This window comes from Desmodus rotundus, chromosome 1 (genome assembly GCF_022682495.2).
Source record: "Desmodus rotundus isolate HL8 chromosome 1, HLdesRot8A.1, whole genome shotgun sequence".
NCBI classification, from domain to species: domain Eukaryota; kingdom Metazoa; phylum Chordata; class Mammalia; order Chiroptera; family Phyllostomidae; genus Desmodus; species Desmodus rotundus.
In genome coordinates, this window is record NC_071387.1 from 165495407 (window position 1) to 165508008 (window position 12602).

The following is a 12602-nucleotide window of genomic DNA, read 5'->3' on the forward strand; positions in this document are numbered from 1 at the left end:
ACTTAGATCAAAGAGTAAGCTGGTTTTGTTCTCAGCTGTGGATTATTCCTATATCAATAGAAATTCTTTCTGCCAATGGGAAAAAGTGGGCAACTATAAGGTAGACTTGAAATAGTGCAGCAAGAAATGATTTGTAACATCATCCTGCAACACTTACTATAAAAACTTGACAGAATTCTAGTTTTTAACCATTTCCTCCTTCAAGTCAGTGTACACAGGCAAACACAACTAAAAAAAGTAAAGTTGTGTGCTAGGTGTCTACATGGACACCACACTTTCTTAAATAGCAATACAATAGTTTGAAAGTTTGGAGAGAAGCCAAGAGAACATTCATGTGGTACAAATTTTGATACAGTTAAAGAAAGCCAGACTGGTGTTGTTTGAAAGCATTTAGAGTCATTCGGAGAGAAACTAGAGATTTTCATAATTCTTCACAACTTTATAATCCTCAACATAAGACTGGTGTTGTTTGAAAGCATTTAGAATCACTCAGAGAAACTGGAGATTTTTATGATTCTTCACAAGCTCATAATCCTCCGCTGTGAAAGAGCACCCAGAAAGACAATGGGGAAATGACAATGTACAGATAATCATTTGGAAGTCCCACTTTGTTCAAAGTCAAATAATGATCATAACAAAGGTGACTTACCTTAACAAAATTTAAAAGGCAACTAATTTGAAATAAAAAGCACAGGTATATTTAATATGTTGAGCTACTTAGAGAGTGGTTCAATGCAAATTAGCTGGATCAGTGTTTCCCTAGCAATTACATCTAAAAAAGTTTCAAAAGGTGGTAACTAAGCAACTACATTCAGCCTACACAAATTATTCATCATCCCTGGTAAATTATAGAAAATGACAGCCTGTCATTACAGAGTAGAGACATACAAAGGGCATTATTATGTTATGTTCCTCCTACATAAGAAAGATCAATTATATCTTTGGTGCAATGATTAGGTTAAATAACTACAATAAGTATTGAATGTCAGTGTGTCGTGGTGAACACGTGTATAAGAAAGCCCAGGAGTTTTTCAAAGAATGGCCTTTGCCAGCAGGTACAACCCTCCCCTGACCTGACTTTACATAGTATCTTTCCTGTCACAGCAAGAGCAGCTCAAAACACTCTACTTTATTGGCGGAATTTTACACAAGTCTTTGGTAGAAGAGGTATGTAAGAAAAAAAGACCTATATTAGTATTATTCAGAATTCTTTATTCTCTCCAATCAGATGATGATATTCTTGGAGTCAAGGCTATTTTGATAGTGGCACCATAATGACTGCCTAACCAACTATTCCTCTAGATAAGAAGATCAATATGCAACAGTAGGTGAACTCTAAATGCCCCTCATTAAGAGTATCAAGAAAACACCTTGTTTCTTGGAAACAAAATATTTATTTTAAAATAGTATGCTTCTGCAACTGATTGATGTATCACACTGATGTTGCCCTCTCTTTCTCCTTCCCTTCCCCTCTCTAGAACTAAATAAATAAAATCTTTAAAGAAATTTTAAAAATAAATAAAACAAAGCAAAAAAATAAAATAGTATGCCTCTGAATTTAGTTAACAGTAGATAGTATGTGTTCTCAAATTCCAGGGAAAACCTACTGAACAAATGTATTTTGCAGTTCTATTCATTTCCTCTTTATAAAAAAATAATTCCTATGGTTGAATAAAACCATATCTCTACTAAGCTATCCATTTCCTTTTAAAATGCATTATAAAACAACACATGTTTAGAAATAATAAAGCATTTTCTTGAACCCACTTCCCACATCTCCTCCCAGACTAGAATGATCAAGTACAGATGGAAATAATGAGTGCAGAGTGGCTCTTTCGTACCACTCAGCAGCAACCATTTACACAGCTATTTCTCTCTAATGGTGGCTCTCACCATCACAGCAGTACAAAATCTGGGGAAAGAAGAATTTTGTTTTCCAGCCTCGCCATTTCGGAGAATCTTATTGCCATATAGGGCATTGTTATTGGCTGTGACCTAGAAAACTAGGTAAGAAAGTTAAGACTACCATGAAAACCAGCGAATGCACTGGAACTGAACAGGAACTGCCAGACAGGGGCCATTCCAGAAGCCCCCTGCCTTATCGTGGTCCCTCTCCAGGGCTCCATGTATTTTCTCTCATTCCATTTCTGCTTCTCTCCTCATTGCATCTTCTGCTTTCTCATAGTTCCTGCTTCTTCATGACATTGGTTTATCCATGGCCTCATGTATCGATCATGCTACTCCTTCATCTCAGCCTCCCACTTCAAATGAGATCATTCCTTTTCATTACTCAGTTTAAATTTTTGAAAAACAGAAAATGACTAACCCAGTTTATCTTAAGCCAGACCATGGTAGAGACCTCTACCTAGCCTGCAGTAGAGGTCTATACTAAATCCTTAGACACTCCTCTTATCCAGAGATTTGGGGCTGGGCGGGGGGGGCGTCCTACGTCTTTTCCCCTTAAATGTGGGCTATATGAACATAGTACAACTGACATTGCTGTCCTGGTTCCCAGGACCTGGCCTTAGGAAACTAACAACTTGCTCTTGGAATTCAGCCATCATGCTACAAGGAAGCCCCTGGCCACACAGAGGGACCAGGTAGGTGTTGTGGCTGACAATTCCAGCTCAGGTCCCAGTCAACAGCCAACATCAACCACCAGACAAGTGTGCATAAAGATCTCTCCAAATGATACCAATCCCCAGCCATTCAATTACTTCCAGTTGTTCCAGCTGATGCTTCAGATAACATAAAGGAGTGACACTCCATCCTTACAGGGCCCTGTCTGAATTCTTAATCCACAGCATCTATGAGGATAATAAAGTGCATGCTTAATACTACTAGTTTGTTCTGTAGCAATAGATAATTGGAAAAGATTCTGGTATAGTAAATCAATTATCCACAGCTGTGTGAGTTAATAACACATTTTATTGGCTTAAAACAACAATTTTCTTTTTTCTCCTATTATTGGGGGTCAAGAATTCGAGAAGCACTCAGCTGGGTAGTTGTGGCTCAGGGTCTCCTATACAGCTGCAATCAGTTGAAGGCTGGAGCTAAAAGACCACAGGGCTGAAGCAGCTGGTGGCTGGCCAAGCAAGCACCTCTCTTTCTTGTGAGATTTCAAGAGCTCTCTGCATGGTCTCTTCCTCTGGGCTGGTCTGGGCTTCACTGCATCACGGCGGACTCAGGATGATAAATTATTGCAAGGTGATTCAAGGCTCCAGTGTGACTGTCCCAATGAACCAGGCGGCAGATGTATTGCTTTTTTTTTTAACCTAGTTTCCTAAGTCATATAGCATCATTTCTACTACACTCTGTGGTTAACTGGTCACTAAATTCAACCTAGATTCAAGGAATGGGAAGACTCAGAACCCACCTTTCAAAGAGAGAGGTTTCAAAGAACATGCCAATGTCTCTTAAACCACCACAGTTCAGTTCTGGGCCAAGGCTCATTTCTATTCTAATAAGCTACGTTCAGGGTGGGTGAGATCATAAGTGCACCTACAGCTGTTCCTTTGTAAGGGGATGGGGCAGAGATGTCTCCCTTAGAAGGAGCTACATTGGCCTATTCAGAGCACTAGCCCCCTTCCCTCCTGGCACCAAGGATCCTTCCTATTTTTTATGCTCCACACCTTCTACATCCTATCGATTCCATCTATTGAACACTTCTTGAACTTCTCTTCACTAGACATTAATAAATATTCTTTACACAAAATTTGGAGAACACAGAAAACTACAATGAAGAGAAAATACCCTTCCTCCCACATTAAAAGTTCTAGAGATGCTTACTCCCAACAAGGTTTGACTGACATGTTTACAACCACAAATATGCTAACCTTCTGCTAATAGGAAGGCAACCCAAAGTTATGACCAGTTGCAGCGTCCAGAGAAAGTGTCAAAGGACTGCTTTAATAGCTGCTTGCCTACCTCAGAGTCCAGAGTCTTCACTGCAGTCTAGCCTTTTTTCTGTCTGTTCTCCTTTTGCCCTGCTCCTCCCACCCAAATGTTATTTATTACCCTTTTGTGAACTCAAGCTGTCCAATGGTAAACATCAAAGTGCTCTTAATACAATAAAGGAAAAGTAAATAATATTTATAATAACAACTTTTATTTGAGAGCAGAGGGAAAATAAATGACCATCTGAAATTCTAGATTTATATACTTGTGATCAAGCAGTATCTACAAATTTGTATTCTGCATTTTCTCTTAGCACTATAAGCATTTTGTTATTATTATAATCTCTTAAATCATGTGCTTCCTTTTTATATTCAATAACAAAAAAATTAGTCAAAAGAGAAAAATTGAAATATCTAATAACTTAAGAAATTCATTATTTCTATTTTTCCTCAGCTTACTATTAATAACAAAACATTTTATTTTTAAGTTGAATGGCCCAACAAACTAACTTGCCTAACTATAATTCTATTAATCACTTCTTTTATTTCAATTTTTTTTCTTAATTTAAAATACAATATGTAAATCTGTGGATAAACTTGGTGGTTTAAATATAATTTATATATATATATTGACATGTCCTGAAATCCACTAACATGACAGAAAAGAAACTTAAAACTATAAATCCACAAGAAAATAAAAACCCAAGGAACTGATTACAACATATGAGAGATGTCAACAAAATCTGGAAACAGGAAAGCAATAAATAAGAAGTAGCTTAATAGACCAGAGGAAGATGAAGCCTGAATCTGTGATGGGAAATCCAATAAGAAGAAGGCTAACTTTGTGTCAAAAACTTGATAAGTTACAAAACCTTGGGAATTCTCAAGAACTGAATAAACCAGATATCACTAAGTCAAACAGTTTAGTTTGGACTGAAAGCAAGAAGACTGGCTGAAAGTCTTTATATGCCCAAAGCGCTCCCCCAGCCCATTCACATGAAGAAGAGCAGAAGACCAGAGATCATAATATTAGAAAACTGATTGAGAGACTCTGACCTTGGCAAGACAAGTCACAAATGAGTGAAAGAATGAGGTAGCTTATTTAAAACATAAAATATCAATACTATCCAAAGCAATCTACAGATTTAATGTAATCCTAATAATGTTTTTTGCAGAAATACAAAAAATTTATCCTAAAATTCATATGGAATATGAAGGGTCCTGAATAGCCAAAACAGTCTCGAAAAATAAAAGTTGAAAGTTTCACACTTCCTAAAAACTTGTACAAAGCCACAGTAATCAAAACAGGTAATACTGGCATAAAGACAGACATATAGGTCAATGTAACAGAATAAAAGACCCAGAAATAAACCCTCACATATATGGGCAAATGACTTTTGATAAGGGTACCGAGACCATTCAATGGGGAAAAGACAATCTTTTTCAACAACTGATGGTGGGAAAACAATATCCACATGCAAAAGAACAAATGTAGCATTCCCTGTCACACCGTTATACCACATTTTTAAAAATTAACTCAAAATAGATCAAACACCTAAAGGTAAGACCTAAAACTAGAAACACTTAGAAGAAAATACAGGGTGAAGTTTCATGACCTTGAACTTGGCAAGGGTTTTTTGGATGTGATAGCAACAAGGAACAAACAGACAACTGTAGAAGGGGAGGGAGGAGGTGGAGGCTGGTTGAAAGAAGGTGAGGGATTAGACAAAGAAAATACAAGGTCTGTCTAGAAAACATCCAGCCACTATTAACATAATGAGAACAGTTTGCGTGACATTGATGTAACCTGGCAGCCAAGGAGACTGGAATGCACATGCATGAACTATGGTAAGTACTAGTACTAGTACTTGTACTAGTCAGTGGGGGCAGTAGACACAATTGAGTGAGCATGTGTACTGTGTGGCCATTGCAACAAAAATGACTGAGCAAGTACAGCAATAAATCTGCACCAACTTTTCTGTTAAGCTTGAACATTCCTCCCCAGAAACTATCCGGATGATTCAGATGGCCACAACTATGGGCAACTGGTGATTGGCAGCTTCACCATGACAACGCGCTCTGTCATCACATCTTGTGCAGTTTTTGGTGAAACATCAAGTCACTCAGGTGACTCAGCTCCCCTACAGCTCAGATTTGGCATCCTGTGACTTCTGCTTTTCCCAAAACTAAAATCATCTTTGAAAGGGAAGAGATTTCAGACCATGGATGAGATTCAGGAAAAAATGATGGGGCAGCTGATGGCGATTGGGAAAATTGCGTGAGGTCCTAAGGTGCCTACTTTGAAAGGGATTGAGGCACCATTGTCCTATGTACAATGTTTCTTGTATCTTCTTCAATAAATGTCTCTATTTTTCATATTACATGGTTGGATACCCTCTGGATGGACCTGGTATATGCATGACCCATGGACATAAACAATGGTGTGAGGATTAACTATCAGAATGGGGAGGCAGGTTAAGGGGAGGTAGACAAAGGGGAAAAAACTGGGACAACTATAACAGCATAAACAATAAAAAAATGTGGCTCTTGTGGCAGAGATTACTACATAAATTATTCAATTTTTGGCTTTATAAAAAAATACATGTTTTATGTCAATAAACATTCAGGTTTCTTACTTTAAAAAAAACATAAGTAAAAAAGCAAAGACAGTTAATTAGATTACATCAAAATGAAAAACTTCACATCAAAGGATACAATTAACAAAGTGAAAATGAAACCAGCAGAATGGGAAAAGAACATTTGCAAACCATGTATCTGATAAAGAATTAATATCCGGAATATATATAGAACTCCTACAACTCAACATCAAAAAAACAAATATCCTGATTAAAAATCAGCAAAGGACTCAGACATTTCTCCAAAGAAAATATACAAAAAGCTAACAAACACACAAAAAGATGCTCAACATCACTAATAATTAGGGAGATGCAAATGAAAACCACAATAAGAATAAGGGGAGTAAATGGTAATGGAGATTATTTAGATTGAGATCCAAGATGGCAGAGGAGTAATTGGAAGCTATACTAACCTCCTCCTAGGGACCTATTGGAAATTACAACTAAACTGTAGAGAAGGCAACCTGAATAACCAACTGAACACTAGCTAGAGAGAAACCTTATAGCCAAGGACAGACAGAAGAAACCATGTCACCACAATGAGGCTGGTAGGGAGAGCAGAGGAGGTGCAAGAGGGCTGGCTGGGCTCCCATGGGTGGCAACTGAAGTGACAGAGGGTTATTTCAGTGACCAGGGGTTTTCCTCTGAGAAGTGTGGGGTCTAAATCACAAGCTGGGCTCCCCAGCCTAGAGCACCAGAGCTGGAAAGAGGCCCAGATAACATCCAGCTGTGGAAAGCAGCAGGGTGTCTGTCTGCCTGGGACAGATGGCTGGAGACACAGAGAGCCTCTTAAAGGGCCAACACACAAAATTTCATTTGCAGCCACATACCCTGGACTCCAACAGAAGGAGGGCAGAGTGAACTAGACAGGAATGAGGACAGTCTGGGGTTGATGGCTCTGGGGAGAGAACTGAAGGAACAGCTACCAGGATCCCTTTGCTCAGTCATTCCCCATATTGCAGAATCCATCTTTCTCAGGCAGAGCACTCCTCTCTAAGTGGAATCAGCCTGACGGGAGGCAATAGCCCCACCCACAGGAATTACTCTGCCCAACCCTGTGGTGCTTAAGACAGGCTGCTGATTACAACTTCAGACTATATCACAAATTAGTTTAACAGCTAAGGCAGAAAATACAAAGAAGTAGCCAAAATGGGAAGGAAAAAAGCAACCAAATGAAAGGACAAAAGAATTCTCCAGAAGAAGAACTACATGAAATAGAGGTAAGCAATTTATCAGAGAGTGAGTTTAGAGTAATGATTATAAGGATACTCAACAGCATGAATAAAGACATAGAAACCATAAAAAAGGATCATTCAAAAATAAAGAATGCAATATCTGAAATAAGAAATACACTGGAAGAAATAAACAGTAGGTTAGGTGAAGCAAAGGACTGAATCAGTGATTTGGAAGACAAGATTGAAAAAAACACCCAGGCAAAGCAGCAAAAAGAAAAAAAATAATTTCAGGACTTCTGGTCAAGATGGAAGCATAGGTAGACACTCTGCCTGCTCGTGCAACTACAGAGAGAATTACAATTAAACCTCAAAACAAATAATACCCAGAATTTTAAAGAACTTACAAAACTCAACACCAAAATAACAAACCCAATTAAAAAATGGGCAATGGACCTGAATAGACACTTCTTTAAAGATGACACACAGATGGTCAATAGACATATGAAAAGATGCTCAATGTCACCAATCATTAGAGAAATGCAAATTAAAACCACAATGAGATATCATCTCATACCTGTCAGAATGGCTATACCAATAAATCAACAAAGAATAAGCACTGGCGAGGATGTGGAGGAAGGGGAACTGTTTTGCATGGTTGGTAGGAATGCAGACTGGTGCAGCCACTGTGGAAAGCAGTATGAAGATACCTCAAAAAATTAAAAATGAATCTGCCTTTTGACCCAGTGATCCCACTTCTGGGAATATATCCGAAGGAACCCAAAACACTAATTCGAAAGAACATAGCACCCCTATGTTTATTGCAGTGTTATTTACAATCACCAAGATATGGAAGCAGCCCAAGTGTCCATCAGTAGATAAGTGGATAAAACAACTATGGAACATTTACATAATGGAATACTACTCAGCCATAAAAAAGAAGAAAATTTTATCCCTTGTGACAGTATAGATGGACCTGGAGAACATTATGCTAAGTGACATAAGCCAGTCAGAGAAAGACAAATACCAAATGAATTCACTCATATGTGGAATCTCATGAACAAACTGAAGTAACAAGGACAATGGGGACAGACTCCATCCAAATGGATGGACAGCAGGATGACAGCTAAGGGGGAAGGAGGTTAGGAGATGGAGGAATTGAGGGAAAAAAAAAAAAAAAGGACTCGTGGACATGGACAAAGCTGTGGTGATTTCTGGGGAGAGGAGAGCATAAAGGGACTAAATGGTAATGGAAAAAATACAATAAAGATTAAATTTTAAAAGGTAATGAAAAATACAATAAAAATTGTTTTGAAAAACAGAAAAAGAAACTGGTGATAAGGGGGGACTACTGTACTTCAAATGAGTTTTGTGTGGTGAAGGCCAGTTTTGCATCTCTATTAGAAAATTCATTTCAACATTCTTGATTGCTTAAAAATAAACCACAATGAGATATCACTTCAGATCAATTGGGATGGCTGCTATATAAAAAAACACACACACAACAGAAAGTAACGAATGTTGGCTAGGGTGTGAAGAAATTCAAACCCTGTATGTTGTTAGTGAGAATAAAGAAGAGTGTAGCCACTGTGAAAAGTGGTATGATGGTTCCTCGAAAAACTAAAAATAGAAACACCATATAAGCAAACAATTCCACTTCTGGAGATGTATCCAAAAGAATTAAAAGCAGGGTCTCAAAGAGACACCTATACACCCATGTTCGTTATGGCATTATTCACAATAACCAAAAGATAGAAGCAACCCAAATAAACACTGATGGATGAATGAATAAGCAAAATGTAGTAAGTACATGCAATGGAATATAATTCAGTCCTTCAAAGGAAGAAAGTTCTGACATGCTGTAACCTGGATGAACCTTGAGGACGCCCTGCTGAGACAAATGTTGTATATGCAACCGCACTTACATGACAGCAGTCAAACTCATAGAAACAAAAAGTAGGATGGTTGTTGTCAGGGGCTGGGGGAAAAGAAAATGGGGAATGCAGAAGTATGAAAAAGCTCTAGAGATTGGTTGTACAACACTGTGAATAATATACTTAGCACTATTGAACTGTACACTTAAAAATACTTAAGATGAGAAATTTTATGCTCTGTGTATTTAACCAGAATTTTAAAAATGATTAATGGAAATGTAATCATAATGCATTACATAGCTCAGCTGTGAACAGGATTTGCATACATATTCATAATAATATAGCACTCACTCAAAAATTGTGATATAACACCATTTGCAAAATAAAGGAAGCTTAGCTTGGTGGAGGATGGAAAAAGTTCAAGAGAACCAAATTTTCAATGATAATGTGTTAATAGATAAATTCTAAATTTGAAAAAATAGCATAAACATGCTTTTCAGAAACACAGGATAAACTCCTGTGCTGGTATTAGGTGTTCCCTTTCAGCTCTATATTTCATCCTCCACCTGTTCTCTTCTCTCTAATAAGGGAGGTATCTGATCTCTGCTGGCATTATTCTTCAGGCTGCCCTGTCAATTGGGAACAGATGGCTTGGCCAATGGGTGGCACTGTCAGGAAGCTAAATAGCAAGAGGAAAAGAAAAGACAGTATTTTTCTCCTCCTTCTATGCCTCAGGTCTCACCTCAAGCACTGTCTCATCTCAAGCACTGTGTTTCCCCCATGACATCAGCTCCCACCAGACAAGCCCCCCATGGTTCTAGGTTCTGCTTGGTTACCCTGGCTACTGAGCTGAACAGCACCTCCTCCCATGTCTCTCCATCCTAGGCTTCCTGATGTTACAAATCTTTGAGTTGCTCACCAAGCCCTATTTGGCCTCTCAGCTTTTCCATTACTAATTCCTGCATAAAGGTTCCTCTATTGTGAGAGTTTTCTTTTTGCCTAGCATGTGGCTGAAAAGGTGTCATTCCAAGTACAAGAAAAATATGGTAAACTACAAATTCATTACTTTCTTTTACCCATCAGAGAACTGAGATCATAAAGCAACAAAGTAGACCAAAAGCCAAGGAAAGACAGGAGCCTCCAAGGAGATGGAAGCACTTGCTTATTTATGGCAGAGTATGAGAGGAGAAACTGGGCACCAAACAAGCAGGCAAGAAGAACTCAGCTAAAATTCTTAACAAGTTGCTAAAGGCTCGTGTGGAATACTGTGATATTATAGAACCCATGGAGTTTCAGACACAGGGAGAGTTTGTGCTTATTTTTAGTTCTCCACAGACCTCCACATGAGAGAAATTTGGGCAGGGTGGGAGACAGGAGACACAAGGTCCACTGAAACCTTTCTCTTTTGTGGAACTGGGGTAAGGGCAGCAAAGTCACCCCAGTAGAATGTGATAAGCAAAGGATGTACATCTAAACTCAAAACAATCTCTAACCAACCCCCCGCAAAAAACCCCTAAACATAGCTAAGAAGTCAATAGTGGAGATAAATTAAATATTATAAAATACTCAACTGACCCTCCTCAGAAGAGGGAAAAAGGAACAAAGAACATATGGGAGAAATAAAAAACAGGGACAAAATAGTAGCTTTAAATCTAACCATACCAATAATCACACTAAATGTAAATAACCAGAACATTTTAACTAAAAGGCAGAGATTATCAGAGTGGGTTAAAAGAAATCCAAAGGTATGTTAAAAGTAAAAGAGTGGAATAAGATATAACATCAGTACCCCCACTCTCGGGTCCTCAAGTTTGGATTTACACTACCAGCTTTCATGGTTCTCCAGCTTGCAGATGGCAGGTCCTGGGACTTCTCCACCTCATAATCATGTAAGCCATTCCTATAATAAATCTCCTCTTACAGATATCTTAATGGTTCTGTTTTTTTCTGGAGAACCCTAAGACAATATACACCTGCCAAAGCATTTGTATCCAAAATACTATATAAGATCTCTTAGACTTAAATACAAGAAGACAAACAACTCGAGAAAAAAATTTACAAATGTATAATAAGCATTAAAAAATATGCTCAGGGGGGAGTGGGGAGGAGACAGTGAGGAGAGGGGATTACAGGAACTACTATAAAGGACACATGGACAAAATCAAGGGGGAGGGTGGAGGTGGGGGAGGGAGGGGGGTTCAGCTGGGGTAGGGTGGAGGGATGGGGAGAAAAGGCGCACAACTGTAATTGAATAACAATACAAAATTAAAATTAAAAAAAAAAAGAAAGAAAAAAGACAAAAAAAAATATGCTCAACATTATTGTCCATAAGGGAAATGCAAACTAAAACTACATTGAAGGTTCACTGTACTCCCATTAGAATAGTTAAAATTTTAAATATTATAATACCAAATGTTGGAGAGAATGTGGAGCAACTAAAATTCTACCCATTCCTGGTGGAAATGCAAAATCAAACAATCACTTTGGAAAAGAGTGTAACAAGCTCTTATAAAGTTAAACCTACTCTTGCCATAAGATTTAGCAATTCTACTCCTAGGCATTTATAACAATGTAAATACTTGTACAAGAATGTTCATGGAAGTTCCATTCATAATAGATGAAAACTGAAAACAATACAAATATCTATCAATACATGAACAGATAAACAGGTTGATCTGTTCCTACCCCAGTGCCACAGCATGCATGGACCTGGAGAACATTATGCTAAGTGCAATAAGCCAGTCAGAGAAAGAAAATTACCACATGATTACACTCATATGTGGAATCCAATGAACTAAACTAACATGCAAAATAGAGACAGACTCATAGATAGAGAGCAGGCTGGCAGCTCAGTGGGGAGCAGTTTGGGGTGGTGGAGGAACTGAGCAAAAAGGGGAAAAAAGAGAAAGAACTCATGGACATGGACAACAGTGTCATGATTGCAGGGGTGAGGGAGGTGGGTAGGGTTGGAAGAGAATACAGAAGGGATAAATACAATAAAAAATAATGTAAAAATAAATAAGT